The following is a 14,646-nucleotide window of genomic DNA, read 5'->3' as shown; positions in this document are numbered from 1 at the left end:
ACAGATGGAGCCATAATAGCTCTCTGAGTCATTCTTAAGCCGGTGCAATAATTTGTATGTGATGAATATTTGTATGCATTTGAAGTAGTTTTTCATCCAGGGGTCTTGACTTTTGGGTCAAATGATATTTGACATTAGCACATAAAGTGAGTTCCATAAGCTTGATGGTAGGTAGGCAAGGTGAACAAGATGGATATTCTGTGAATATGTCTATTCACGTTACTTTAACCTTTTAAATAAAAGCATATAAGATTTACTGACTTTTTGACTTCTAGAGATAGCAACATAATTGTAGTATGTACCTGAGATATTTCAAGTCTTGGAGCTTTCTGTATCTTGTATTGCCTTATATGAAGCTCCTTACCATGACAGTTCCTCCTTCCACCCAGAATGGAATTTATTTATCAGGATTAAGTTGCACCCATTCTACATGTTTTCACTCTGCATAAGGAATGTGATTTCTGTGGTCTCCACCTTTTCTTTTTTTTTTTTTCTCTTTGTTTGAATGACATAAATTACATGTCAGGGAGAGACAAACCACACTGGTGCTTTCACTGTGAGAGAGATCACCTGTCATAAAAATTGTCAGTCCATTCCCAAAATTAGTTACCAGTGAAAGAAATCATATCTTAAATGCTGCTTATAAACTTATCTTCACCTACAAAATAGCAGTTGCTCTGAATGTTATAAATATTCTGCTCTTTTAATCATTCATAGCATTACTGTCATATGGTCCAGTGACTTTGCAGAATTGCCTTTATCTCTTGCTGACCCCAGAGAGTTACAGGTTATCACCTCAAAAAAAGTATAGCTTCACGTGATTCCCCTAACCAAGATTTAACTCATCTCTGTTCAGAAGGAGAGTACTTCAAGAAACTTAACTTTCACATTCTTCTTAATTTTCAGCCCAGTGCATAAATCTGTAGCACTATATCTAATTTCCTCCACTCTTGTTTTAATTTAATTTCTATATAACAGAATATTTCTGAGACATATACGAATAGCCAAAAATAAAAGTTTTTTTAACCTATTGCCTGCCCTAATGTACATTCTGCCATTTTCCACATGTGCATGTGCATCTGTCAGTCCAGCTATCCATTCATTAATGACTATGGATGCAAATACAAAGATGCTGAAAAATAAGCTGAATTGTCCTTATATGTACAGGACATTATTGTATGGATTCTGAGAGGTCAGAGTTCAGAATAGCAATGGAATTTCATATTTTATTACAATAAATAGTTTATTAATGGCATTATTGATCTAATATTCATACTCATACAGTCACTGATCTCTTATGTAGGGAAGGCTTTCTAATATGATTTAAAGAAGAACAAAAGTGAAAACTGAAGATAAGAGCACAGATATAAGACCTATAAATGAAAAAAAGAAGAAAGGCTAGGAAGATAAAAGGAGTTGGGAGGGAATATGCCATGAAGAATGGGAGTAACATCTGAAATTTTGTAGCACTGTTTCCTCTTATTCATACTCTTATTTTAAACAAGTGAATCACTATTCCAGATCCAAAGTCAATTTTCTTTTCCACAAACGTAGTCATGGATTTTCAGTTTTAATAATTTCCGATATTTACTTCATGTGAAACAACAACAAAGACAAACATCTGCTAGATTTCACAATTGCTTGTTTCATTTTGTAAGATTCTTTACCAACCTTTCCTCACAGATGAGTGGGAAGCGATTAGAAATGTAAAAGGTCACCAGAGGGGATACCCAACACTAACTTCAACTTCGTGACAGCAGCTAATGAAAAGAGTTGCTTCTGACTCAGCGGACGTTGGTCAACAAAGAGAACAAAAATTATGTGGTACATATGGCATTGGCAGAACTGTACATTCTTTGAAAATGAACCCAGCTAGCACAGCCAGAAAAAGTGTTCCTGAAATAGTGACTACAAGCAAAGAAAAGTAGAAATGCTATTTGAGATGCTTACCAACACAGCCAAACCATTGCTTTTTCTTTAATTTTTACAGACCAGAGGATAGGTTCTTCCAAAAGCACAGATCCTTCCTCATGCCCAGAGACCTAAGAAAGGATAAGACAATGTTCTTAGCCTGTGAGTGACAGAAAGTTGTTACTGGGGTAAAGACACTCCTTTTGACAGCCTCAGTATTGTTAAGCTGAGGATGCTCTTACTTACAGAGAAGGTTGCAATAGCCTTCATCCCTTCAAACCTAATATTAATTAAGTCTTACACAAGTATTAACTTAACTGTATTCTCACCATCAGCCTGTGACATACATAAGCATACAAGAGAGGTTTTGTTTTTTTCAGAGGAAAACCCAGGGGAATAACTATCAGTTGTAAGATCAGAGCTTCACAGTGAGTGTATCCGTGTTTCTACTCATTTACTGTTGCTGCTAAAGAAAGAGAGAAAAAAATTGTTCCACTCGCAGGTCAAACAACTCAGGGCTTTTCACAGCTGTTCTGGCACTTTCTGGTCTTGCAGCATCATGTGATGACTGTGCCTCTAGAGCACAAAATGCCAAGTTTGATTGTAAGTCTTCAGCCAGGTGGGCCCAGAGTTTACTGGAAGCGAGAAACAGTGCATGTTAACAAAACATCCTGTTGTTTCTCAGTACCTGGTTTAATCAGGATCTAAAGAATCTGGAAAAAAAATGGAGGGAAAAAGTAAAAAGTTTTTCATCAGTTTTATTGCTGTCATGAATATCCTGAGAGAAATGAGAGGGATAGAGAGGGACAGAGAGCCTTTAACTTTCATTATTCAGTATCTCCAATTGTTTCCAAGTAGTTTCTACAGCTTTGGTAAGATTAATGTTTTTTAATAAGTATTCATTTCTTTCTCTCAAATGTTGCATTGATAAGCTTTTTAGATTAGGAGATAATGTAAAGGACTTCAAAGGCTTATATAGGCAATCCCCGTCGGCTTCCTGGATACAACTGGGAGTAAAACTAATTGGCAGTCTGCAGTGAGGCAATTAGCCACAGTATGAAGTAAAATGGAGGCAGAGACTTGACAATTCTGTATGCGTCATTACTTGACTATGTGCTTAGGTTTTTGTGAGTGAAACTGCTATTAGAGTATTTTGTTTTTTATAGACAAATAACAGAAATTCATCTGGGGGGAAAAAAGCACTGAACCCTCCATTCTCACTCTATAGGAATAGCTGGCAATTTAAGTAAGATAAAACCACTATCTTTTAAAAAGGTGTCTTTGTACTGCAAACTTCATACTTAGTAAGCTGATAATAATGAAAGATCTGAGGGAGTTCCTCACCTCTTTTGCACAGTAAAAAGCAAAATAACTCCATTGATGTCAATTACATTATTCTGATTTTCTTCTGAGATTGGAATCTAACCCATCTCCACTACAAACACATAACAGGCACAATACAAAGAGCATTAAGTAACTTTTCCTTGGGTAGATGCTGGCAGTAAGATAACAGGACTGTTTCTTTCCTCTTTTCTTCCTCTGAGATCACAGTCATTATAGCAGGCATTCAGATAGTAACTTCCTTTCATAAAAGTAAAAATGTAGTGGTACCACTCAGTGTGACAGATTAAAGGATTTGAAAATGTCAAAAGACTGAAAACATTTTCAAGCTATCAGCAATTTTCACTCATCATAATTGTTCTCTGGTCTTTGGGGAATTGCACTGCAGTCATTTGCAATGAGAGCAAACATAGCCCTCCCTCACAGTTCAGCAACTGGGCAGAAGAGCTACTAGCCTGAATCATACAGATTCAGCAAAAAAAAAAATAAATTTCTGAGGAAACAGAATCTCAATTTGAGACCATTGCAAAGACTGAAAAAAGTAGTTTTTGACCACAGAGCTTTTATAGAAAGAAAAGAAGCATCACTGCTAACAGACTTCAATTGCTTTGATTTCCAGGAGTGATGTTCTTATGTATAAATAACAATTTGTATTTCCAATTAAAAAATGTCAATTTCATAGAATCACAGAATCTAAAGCTAGATCAGTGTGCTCAGTGATCAGTCCAGCCTGACCTCAATTGTCTCCTGGAATGGGGCATCCATCACCTCTCTGGGCAACCTGTTCCAGTGCCTTACCACCCTTACCATTAAAACTCTTTATTCAGGGAGTTAGGTACTAGGTAAGGAACAACTACTCCCTGCTGTCTTACTGCTTTTTTATTAATCATTTCTCTTTCTTACTTCTTCTCTTATAATTCTGCAGCAGATCACCTCCAAAAGGAGGTGTGGTATGAACCAAATTCTTTTTTTTTTTTTTTTGGTAAATGAAAATAAACAGCTTAAACTGTGTTTTTAGCTATGGACAGGGAGGAAAGGAAAGGGGAGGGAAGGGGAGGGAAGGGAAGGGAAGGGGAGGGAAGGGAAGGGAAGGGAAGGGAAGGGAAGGGAAGGGAAGGGAAGGGAAGGGAAGGGAAGGGAAGGGAAGGGAAGGGAAGGGAAGGGAAGGGAAGGGAAGGGGAGGGGAGGGGAGGGGAGGGGAGGGGAGGGGAGGGAAGGGGAGGGAAGGGGAGGGGAGGGGAGGGGAGGGGAGGGGAGGGGAGGGGAGGGGAGGGGAGGGGAGGGGAGGGGAGGGGAGGGGAGGAAGGAAGGAAGGAAGGAAGGAAGGAAGTAAGGAAGGAAGGAAGGAAGGAAGGAAGGAAGGAAGGAAGAAAGGAAAGGAAGGGAAGGAAGGAGGAAAGGAAGGAAGGAAGGAAAGGAAGGGAAGGAAGGAAGGAAGGGAAGGAGGGAAGGAGGGAAGGAAGGAAGGAAGGAAGGAAGGAAGGAAGGAAGGAAGGAAGGAAGGAAGGAAGGAAGGAAGGAAGGAAGGAAGGAAGGAAGGAAGGAACAGAAAAGTAGCTGACAAGAAGCATTTTGGTGAAACTACATTGACACCGCCACTATACCTCTGTGTTTAAGTTCTAGTTATTCAGTTGATCATACAAGCTTGACATCAGTTCTATCACCTCACTGGCTTTTCAATAGCAGCTCCAGGGCTCTGATTCTCCAAGATCATGAAGTTTTAAACTGGTTAACAAAGATTCAGATTTGGAACGTTTCCACTCTTTCTCAAATAACGTCTTAACCTCATAGGCAACTACTGCCTAATTTTTTTGGTCTGACAGGATGGTAAAGAGTGATAATGCTGGCAAAATTGTCTATTCAACTATGTATCATCTCTATCTAGCTATAGATTACATAACCTCTAGTTCTTCCCATATTACCATGCTTTATTTGTAACAATAAATTTAGTCTTTCTAGACATAAGCTGCTCCTAAATTATCACCTCACTGCATGTATCACCAGCACATTCCTACTCTCTGTCAGCCCACTGTATCAGTCAGATTGCTTCCTATTAAGTAGAACTGCATTTACTAAAAAGGCAAATGCATTGTTTTCTGTGTACCTTTAAAAGTATTTTATTGCACTCTGATCACAGGTACACCATACATGGTGTTGCACACATTAAAGGTTCCAGCAGCAGATTAATTTTTGCTACACTTCCCCATTTAGCTTTTTAAATATTTGTTTGGATGTTTGTTTCTGCAGTGAACAGGATTTAAAATGATATAAAACCAATAATGAAGCAACAAAGTGCTCCCCTGTGCAGAGTTCTTACTGCAGTTAATAGGCACAATGGAGCACTTTATGGCTGGTGTTCTTGGATGTTTGAAAGTTTACTGTTATTGTGCTGCAGATGTTTCTGGGTAACCTTTAATAAGAGTGGGAAATACAGCTTTTTGAGATAGTTGCTTGTGCTTGATGAGCATATTTTAGAGAACTCTACAGAGACAGAATGACACAAAATAACGGTGACATTATTTCCTGAGAGTAGGGCACCATTAAAGTGTCTCAGTAGGAGCTCGGTAAACCACACAGTTGTGATGCAGCTTAGTGGAAGAGCCAAGTTTGCCTTCTGCAGGCCTACTGAAGACCCGTGTAAAATCAACAAAGAAAAACTGCAGGAGAAAACTTACAGTCAGGGCTGGAAGAAGGAATATTGAAGCTATGCACAGGGCAAGACAATGCTTTTGTATATTTTCATGTCTGTACAGAAGTATAGTGCATACAAGTTTGAAATGCTTCATAAATGCAATGTGCTGGCTGATAATGGCATCTGTTCAACTTGAACTCTGTGAGCAACTCGGAGTAAATTTTGTAATCATAGAATCACTAAAGTTGGAAGATCATCCAGTCCAACCATCCATCTTGTTATTTCAGATGTAGTTGATACTCTTGTCATCTGTCTGAAGTACTTAGAAGAAGCTAAATCTGAAGTGGTCAGCAATGACTGAGACATTAGCAGTGGAGATCTGCTAATGGAGTTGTCTGGGTGTCTTAAAAGAGCTGTAAAACTCTTCAGGATTTTTGGGGTTGCTCTGCATGTTTATTTCCTCTTGTGTTACAGTAGAAATGCTTTTGGCTCTCTCTCTCTCTCTGTAATGGAATATAGCTGGGAAGGTGTGACCTCTGTGGCCATACCTGCAACATCCACCTCTAACATCATGGGCCAACATAATAAAGTAGGGGCATTACTTTCAGAGCAGCCGTCTCAGAAATTTCTCAAGCTTTTTGCTGTGTAAACTGACATGTCCTATATTTAGTATATTCCATAAATACAGTCCATATATTCAATCTAGGAGAGCACATCAGTGTATTTAGCAGAGAACTGTAACTTGGAGGTCGGATCTCTGAGATTGACGTTAATTAGATCTGACAGCCACCTAATGCTGAGGCTCAGCACAGCTCCTGCAAGTGTCAGGAGCTCAGCACATAACAGCAGGAACCTCTGTCCTTGACAGCAGAGGGTGGTGAATACTAATCCAACATGCCTGAAAAGGAGTTTGCAGTATTCATTGCTTAAAATTGATGAGAGAAGTACTGTCTTATTAACAGTGGGATTCTTTAATTGTTTATTGCATTTTTAATGTGATAAGTAGGATTCTTTCCCATGGCACAGCAAAAACTCAGTATGGTAATGCAGGAATGATAAATGTCTAGTGCTGAAAGTCTATCGTGCATTCAGCTATGCAGCACAGGCAGACTCTGCCAGATGTCAAAGATGCCTGCGCAGGAACTTGGATGGAAAGGCCTCAGCAGGAATTGTGAGCATACAGTACCTTTAAAGATGAACTTACCTCAGTCTAGTAGACCCGATTCAACAGTTATCGAGCACACATTGTTTGGGGTCATCTCTGCTCTGGTTCATTATAAAATCACTCAGTTTTAAGCATGGATCTCAAAGTAAAAGTGTTTAAGGGTGCTGAGTATTGGTTTTAGAGGCAATGAAAGGAGGAAATCAATGTCAGAGGATATAAAGCCTAGAATTTTGATTTAGGAGAGCACTAAAATTTAAACGAGGCCCAAAGCACTGTTCTGCACAGGATGTGTAGGATGAATCCATGCATAGCGAAGTGTGGCATAATGCTTAGTAGAGTGTGAAATTAATAAGAGAACATGACTGTTTAGCACTTTAAACAACCGTTATAATCTTTTAATTCCAGCATTAGTAATGGCCTAAATATTCTTTTGTAGATTGGAGTGGTTTCTTGCACTCTATAGTCCTTTACTTTCTAAATAGACTCTTTAGTAGGGTCTGTTGTGACAAGACAAGGGACAGTGGTTTCCAGCTAAAAGAGGGGAGATTTAGTCTGGATATAAGAAAGTTTTTTATGTTAAGGTTGTTGAAGCACTGAAATAGGTTTTCCAGACGAGTGGTGGGTACCCCATCCCTGGACATATTCAAGGTCAGGCTGGATGGGGCACTGAGCAACCTGATCAAGCTGTAGGTGTCCCTGTTCACTGCAGGGGAGTTGGACTAGGTGGTCTTTAAAGGTCCATTCTAACTCAAGTGATTCTATGACTCCATGATACATGAAGAGACAAGACCAAGTGGAAGACAGAACACACGGTGTAAGTCCTTTATCTTCCACAGGTCCTTCATCTTCTTATTGAGTCTTCTTCATGTAATGTTTATAAGGTAAGTGGGATATTTTATTAATTTCCAGGAAGCTTCATATTATGATTTCCATGCATTTTTATAATTTGGGCAAAATAAATTTAAGAAATTTAGGAAAATTCATTGCTAGATACTGAAGATGGTTTTCTGGCTTGTAGCAATAAAAAGCTGCAGTGCTCTCCAGAAGGAGCTGTCATGAAAGATTTACAGAATATAACTCCTGGATATTTGTTTTTCCATGCAGTGATGCATTAGCCAAATGAATCCATGCTGTGAAAAGAAGTCTAGATGTGCATATTTCAGAAGTTAAAGGGTCGCAAGAAAGACGATGGAAGCTCTGTCATCACAGGGAGCCACATGGAGAAGGCAAGGGGCAAAAGGTTCAAGCCGAACCATGAGGAGTTTTGTCCTGATAGAAGAAAGAATTTTTTACAGTGAGAACAATCAATCAACAAAACAGCCTCCCCAGGGATGAATTAGAATAACTATAATTGAAGGTTTTAAAGATATAATTGGACAGGGTACAAGATATTCTCTCCCAGGTTCCCTTTTCCAACAAATGGTTGGATCTGATGATCTTTTGAAGTTCCTTCCAATTTGGACTGTTCTGTAATTCTGTGGTTTATGATTCCTCTGAGATGAGGAATGGAGCATCATTGCTCCCTGAAAGCATTCAAGGCCAGGCTGGATGGGACTGTGAGCAACCTGATCTAGAGGGAGGTGTCCCTGCCTATAGCAGGGGGTTGGAACTAGGTGATCTTAATGTCCACTTGGACTTTCCTAGGGATCTGATGTGAAGGTCTCTTCTGCCATTCAACAAACTGGAGCAGTCACCCAGAGTATGTGCTAGACTAAAAGTAGTGCAGGGTTAGAGAAAGTTCCTAGTAGTGTCCTTTGTGTCTGTCTTCTCATCTTTGGTTGCAGTCCAACTTCAGAGATCCTGGGGCTGTTCACTGTGAAGTTGTTCTTCTGCCAAGTGAGATGCAAATGGAGTGCATAGGAAGAGGGCTTGTAATATGCTTAGCCAGTACTTTTCATCATGCTTATCTCAGTGATGACTTTCCATTTTTTATTATTAGTATTGCAAGATCTGTGAATTCATGGTTGGCATTTTTTTAGAAGGAAAGGGTAACGTCTACTGGCAGATTCAGACTTTCTGAGTTGAAGCGAAATGGGATCTAACGCAGTAAAGCTGAAGCCCTTTGCCAAGTCTCTGTTGCCTCTTATGATATTAATGACCATATCAATAAGAGTATCTGCCAGTCTAGATAGTCAACTGTTCCCTCTTAAATGTTGTCTCCAAGCTTTCTTTCTGTCCTGAAAGCTTATTTTCACCCAGTGTCCATCCAAACTCAAATTTAATATGTCCACAAGAAAGTTTTGGGGATAATGTGAGGTCCCAGAGACAGAGCTCAAAGCAATTGTATTTCTTCCGTCTCTTCTCTTGGAAATCTGTGGAAATGCAGTACAGGAACAAAGTGTATTACTTTCATTGTGTCCTGTTTAAAATTTGTTTATGAGAGTGATCCAAGCTCAGTGCTTGTTTTGTATCTTATAAACATGGTTCTTTAGTGCCAAAGTATACCTTCCCAGGGGGAATGGGTGGGAAAATAAAAGAGATTCCTTAAAGACCTCATCCTAAACAGAGGTATACACATTGTTTTGTGATATTAAGAGATTTCTCTTCCAGGTCAGTTGACTCTGTCCAAAGGAATGTTTTTGAATATAAAACTGTCCACAAAGTGTTGCTAATAGTCTCATGTTGATTTGAGACAATACATTCCTTACCAGACTCTGGGAATTGGTTATAATCCACTTTAAAAATACTATTTCTATAGACTTGACAAGCATAATGCTAAGAGTGGGAGAAGCCACAAAGAAACAGTGCTGAGAAGTGAGAGAAACTGAGTGAGGTTCAGTACTGTGTTAACTTGACATCATTTCTATCAAGTTTATGAAGCATAAAGAAGATCATGTCTACTTAGAGCATAACCCATGCACCTGAGATAGGCATTTATTCACATAGTGCAGGGACAACATATGACTTCTAAACTAATGATGAGATTAAGTGGTGATGAGATTCTGTGTTGCTCCTGTGGGAAAGGGTACTTGGTTGTTCATGTAAATCAGGCAGTCACATTGAATCTGCCATCTACCTATTCAAATAAGCAGTCATTAAGCCAAACAGTGGCATCACCATGTATCAATTATTACAAGGATAGGAAAACAATAATATTTTTTGCAGAATGTTCTATTAACAAAAGAGTCCAACCCTCAAAATCTGAATTGTTTCACATATTCACAATGAAGACACTTGTTTCTGCTGTACAGAATGAGATAAAGAGGCAATAAGGATTTTCTGGGGCAAAGTAAAACCTGAGCACACATCATTCATCTTGATTAATATCTCAGATCATTATCAGAAGATAAGAAAGAGAAAAAATAAGGAAGCTCTTCAAACTTGCAGGCTACTTTTATATGCTTCAGAACTGAGAATTTGATGGCCACTGCATTCATTTCTTTTGCTTGTACTAAGGTGAATGTCCTTTGGGAATGAAATACACATCTAACTTGGTTTTGACTTGGTGGAAAAAAGGCTAAGTCACTAGAAATTATGTGACTGATTTCTAAAGAAAATAAATGGATTTTGGTTGCTATGTCTTTAGCTGAACAGATTGTTCAAAGGAGCTTAACATGTGGATATAATTTTCTAAAAGATTTCCCAGAGGGCTAATAGGGTAAAATAAGTCAGATATGTTACGTGATAAATGCAGCTGCTTGGTCATCAATTAGATCAGTGTAATGGGGTCAACCACAAACTGTCAAAACAGTACAGAGTACCAAGGGGACAATCATAGAGAAAAAGAGGGGGAAAAATAAAATGTAAATGTAAGACTGGCGTCATGGTCTGTGCTGATACGGTATGTTCTTATTATAATAAAAAAATTACAATCAAAAAATGAGTCATGACAAATTTATACACTTACATTCATTTAGAAGTGTCCATACACCTACAAATAACCTAGAGAAGTGTTCAATGTAGCATAAATATTGAATAAAATTAGCTAAAATCTTGGGAAAAAATCGTGAGTTGGAAAGGAAAACTCAGCTATTACTGACTGTGACAAAAGATAAAATATAAGATACAACTAAGGAACAGCCAGCTTACTTATTAATAAACAAACAAACAAACAAACAAACACCAGTAACCTGATGTTTCACTCGGTTTTATAAATGCACTTCAAAGCAGATGTGGACATAACAGTATTTCATATACTAGAGAAACTACGAAAAAAGAAAAAAAAAAAAGGACAAGAAAACAGAAAATTGTACTCTACTGTGTAGAAGAAGATTGTAGGTCCTGAGAGAAAAAAAAAACAAAAACAAAACAAAACAAAAAAAACAAACATATTCTCAAACATTAAAAATATAAATAAAAGTGCCCTAACAGGAATTACTATTGATGCAATATCATTGGTAGGGACAGGATTTTTCACATGTCCACATTTAAGCTGTACATCTTACAGTTTATTGCATTTGGAAATTAAAATTTTCTAGCCTTCAATTTCATTAGTTGTAGGCAGTACACCAAGAGATAATTCACCTCACACAAAGTTTGGCCGACCAGTTACAGTGGTCATGCATGCTTCTGTCACATTCATTGTCAAATCATACCCAAGGACCATCCCTAAATAGGAACCTAAACAAGTGCAATGTTCTCTTCATATATTTTTATTCCTTTCCAGAGTCAAAATGGAGAAAAGTGGAAATGAGCTTAGTAAGTAACCTCTTAGGAGCCAGAACTTTGTTGCAAGAATTATATGGGTATAAGAAAATCCACAATAAGCTGTTTTTCATGTCAGAGACATCATGCTAGGTGGTATTTTATGTGATGTTAAGAATTTGAATATAATTGCTCAGGATGACAAATTGCTTGACTCCGAGTGGTTATTGAATATTTTCCTAACATTCAGTGTGATTCTTGTAGACCATGAGCCAAAAAATTGTCACCCAATTACTCTGCCATTCTACAGGATGAAGGTGTGTAGTCCCCAGAAAAAAATTCACCTGGCTTCATTCCAAATCCTGAGTAACATAAAAAGAAACATCATGGATCAGACCAAGGGGCAGTGCCCTAATTCTACTAGCCATCAAAAACAACGAGGAGAAGGTAGGGACAGTGTATGTATCTGATATTGTCTCAGCTACCAGCTGCTCCTAGCTTGAGAGCTCCATAGGCTGCATGTGCTTCTTCATTAGACTACTTGTCCAACTAATATGTTTGGTTATGACTATATTTTAATTTTTGTCTGTATCTCCCACAGTCCTGCTTCCCCAAGATTATTGCTATGTTAGGGAAATGATCTAAGAAAAACTGACTCAATTGTCTGAGAAAAGCTTTTTTCTTTTCTTTTTTTTTTTTCCCAAAGCTATAAGCAGATTAAAAGATTTCTAATTAATGGCTTCAATCTCAGGGAATTTAAGGATGCAATTGATTGTGTTGGTTTCTGTGGCTGTGAGACCTCCCCTGATTTTAGTTAAGATTTCTATGAGACCACTTATTCACTGGTGGCACAGCAAAAGAGATACAAGAAAAGTTGAGAGAAAGAGGTCTAGCTGCTCAGTTGGTGTAGCCCTAGGGAGATGACAACACTAGAGGTGATCTCATAGGGAATCGGTCCATGTGCTGGATGATGGGTACAGTTCAGTGGTTCAGCTACTGATTGGATCTTTCTCTGTTATGTTTCTGTCTTCCTTACCTGTAAAAGAAATATGTGTTTGGGACTTAATGTACGAGGGAGGTTTTGTTTAATTTTCACACTATGGCTTTTGTGTAACAGTCACCAAGTAGGCTTCTTCTCCCTGGTAACTAGTGATAGGAAGAGAGGAAATGGTGTTAAATTATGACAGGGGAGGTTCAGGTTGGATATTATGAAAGATTGGTGACACACTGGCACAGGCTGCCCAGGGAAATGATGAAGTCACTGTCCCCGGAAGTGTTCAAGAAACATGAAGGTGTAGCACTGAGGGACATGCTTAGTGGGCATAGTGGTGATGGGTTGATGGCTGGACTACAAGATCTTAGATGTTTTTTCCAACCATGATTCTACAATTATATGAACAGAAAAGGAAATTAAATGTCAGCAGCATGCTGAAACTGATAAATCCCAAGAGACTGCAGTGAGTAGTCCTGTACTTTTGGTGAGGTTACTTTAATGAGTATGCTGTAATGAAAAACAATATTTACTCTGTGATTTTGCAATGTTTTCTATTTTTTCCTCTTTAAATTTAAATAATTATATTATATTATTCCTGCTTTCCTGTTCTTTGATCATTTCAACACGTTGTTCCACCATGTTCTTACTGATAGTCCCATACTGGATGTATGCACCCATTCTGACTTGCAACTATTTACATAATGAGAAACCACTTTTATGAATCTCTACTGTAAGATTTTCTCTTATTTCTTCCTTCTCTCTTAAGAAACATTTTGCTATGAATTTCACCATCTGCAATTTTTAATTTACATTTTTTTTACCCTTCAATTTCTTTATTAGGTGGTAAATCAGATCATAAATTCATTTAGTGTTATCAGAGCAGATCAATGTGCATGCAGATGTAAGAGCTTTTGCAGCTCTTAAGTGAAACATGGATTTACACAAATACAAATGCATCCATTTTGTTCCTATGCACAAAGTTTACCTGAGATGCATAAACACACAGAGACTATAAAAATGAAGAGACTGTTATAAAGACACAGAGACATTCTATAGGTTTATAGAACATGGACCTGTAAATCTTAGAATTAGTAGAAGAGGAAATTTGCAGGGAAAGAAATTTAAGCATTTTCCAAGTGAGCATTTTTCTGCCAGGTTAAATAATCTTTTGACTAAATCAGTCTAAAGCCTGATCCTAACGTGGCTATTCTGCACAGGCAATACTTCCATTGCTTGCTCCACTTGAGGGCAACATGAAATAAGACTTTGAAGCCCACTAGGATAAAAAGTTGAACATTCTAACTAGTGGGTGATAACATTGGAAAGAAGGTGGCAGTAAGACTTTGAAGTTGTTGTTTAAATATTAATAATCAGGGGCTTTGTAGTGGAAGAATACGGAGAATTAATTGGATACTAAGCTATTCAGTGCTGTCACCAGAGAGGCATCCATGAGTGTGCCAGGAGGCATAGCAGAGGCACCTGGAGAACTACTGTTGCCAGGAACAGAGGCACTGCAGAGCTGTATGTTTTTGGGCTGGCAGCTGCCTTGGTTTCAAACCGTGTCCCTCTCTGGGCCTTTATATTCTCTTTTAGGCATGGCTTTCTATTCTTTAGAAGAGTTCAGTCCGTGTTGGACAAGACTGCGTCTAAAGTGATATGGGACTGTGCAAACAAAGCATAGGTGGAACTCCACAGAAGTAGTAAAGAGCTGTCTTGTGTGACCTGCTGAACCTTGTCCAATTCCTGTGCTTGGTGAGGAGACAGGAGTAGGACCCTCTTCAGCTGCATGCTTGAACTGAGATCTCTTCCCACTTGGCAGGACCCAAAAGCATCTGTGGTGCTTGGATCTCCCCTGGATGAGCAGAGGAGAGGAGCCTCATTGAAGAGGATTCGCTACAAAATCCTATGAACACCAACTACACTCAGACATGATGCTTATAGGCATGCTATCCTATAATAGTGGTCATTTATATAAAGCTATATGAACAAACTCTGAAGAAATTGGCATATAAAATGGAT

The sequence above is a fragment of the Gallus gallus genome, chromosome 1, assembly GCF_016699485.2.
Source record: "Gallus gallus isolate bGalGal1 chromosome 1, bGalGal1.mat.broiler.GRCg7b, whole genome shotgun sequence".
In the NCBI taxonomy this organism is placed as follows: Eukaryota; Metazoa; Chordata; class Aves; order Galliformes; family Phasianidae; genus Gallus; species Gallus gallus.
The sequence above is the reverse complement of the archived record's forward strand: the minus strand, read 5'-3'. Positions refer to the sequence as shown.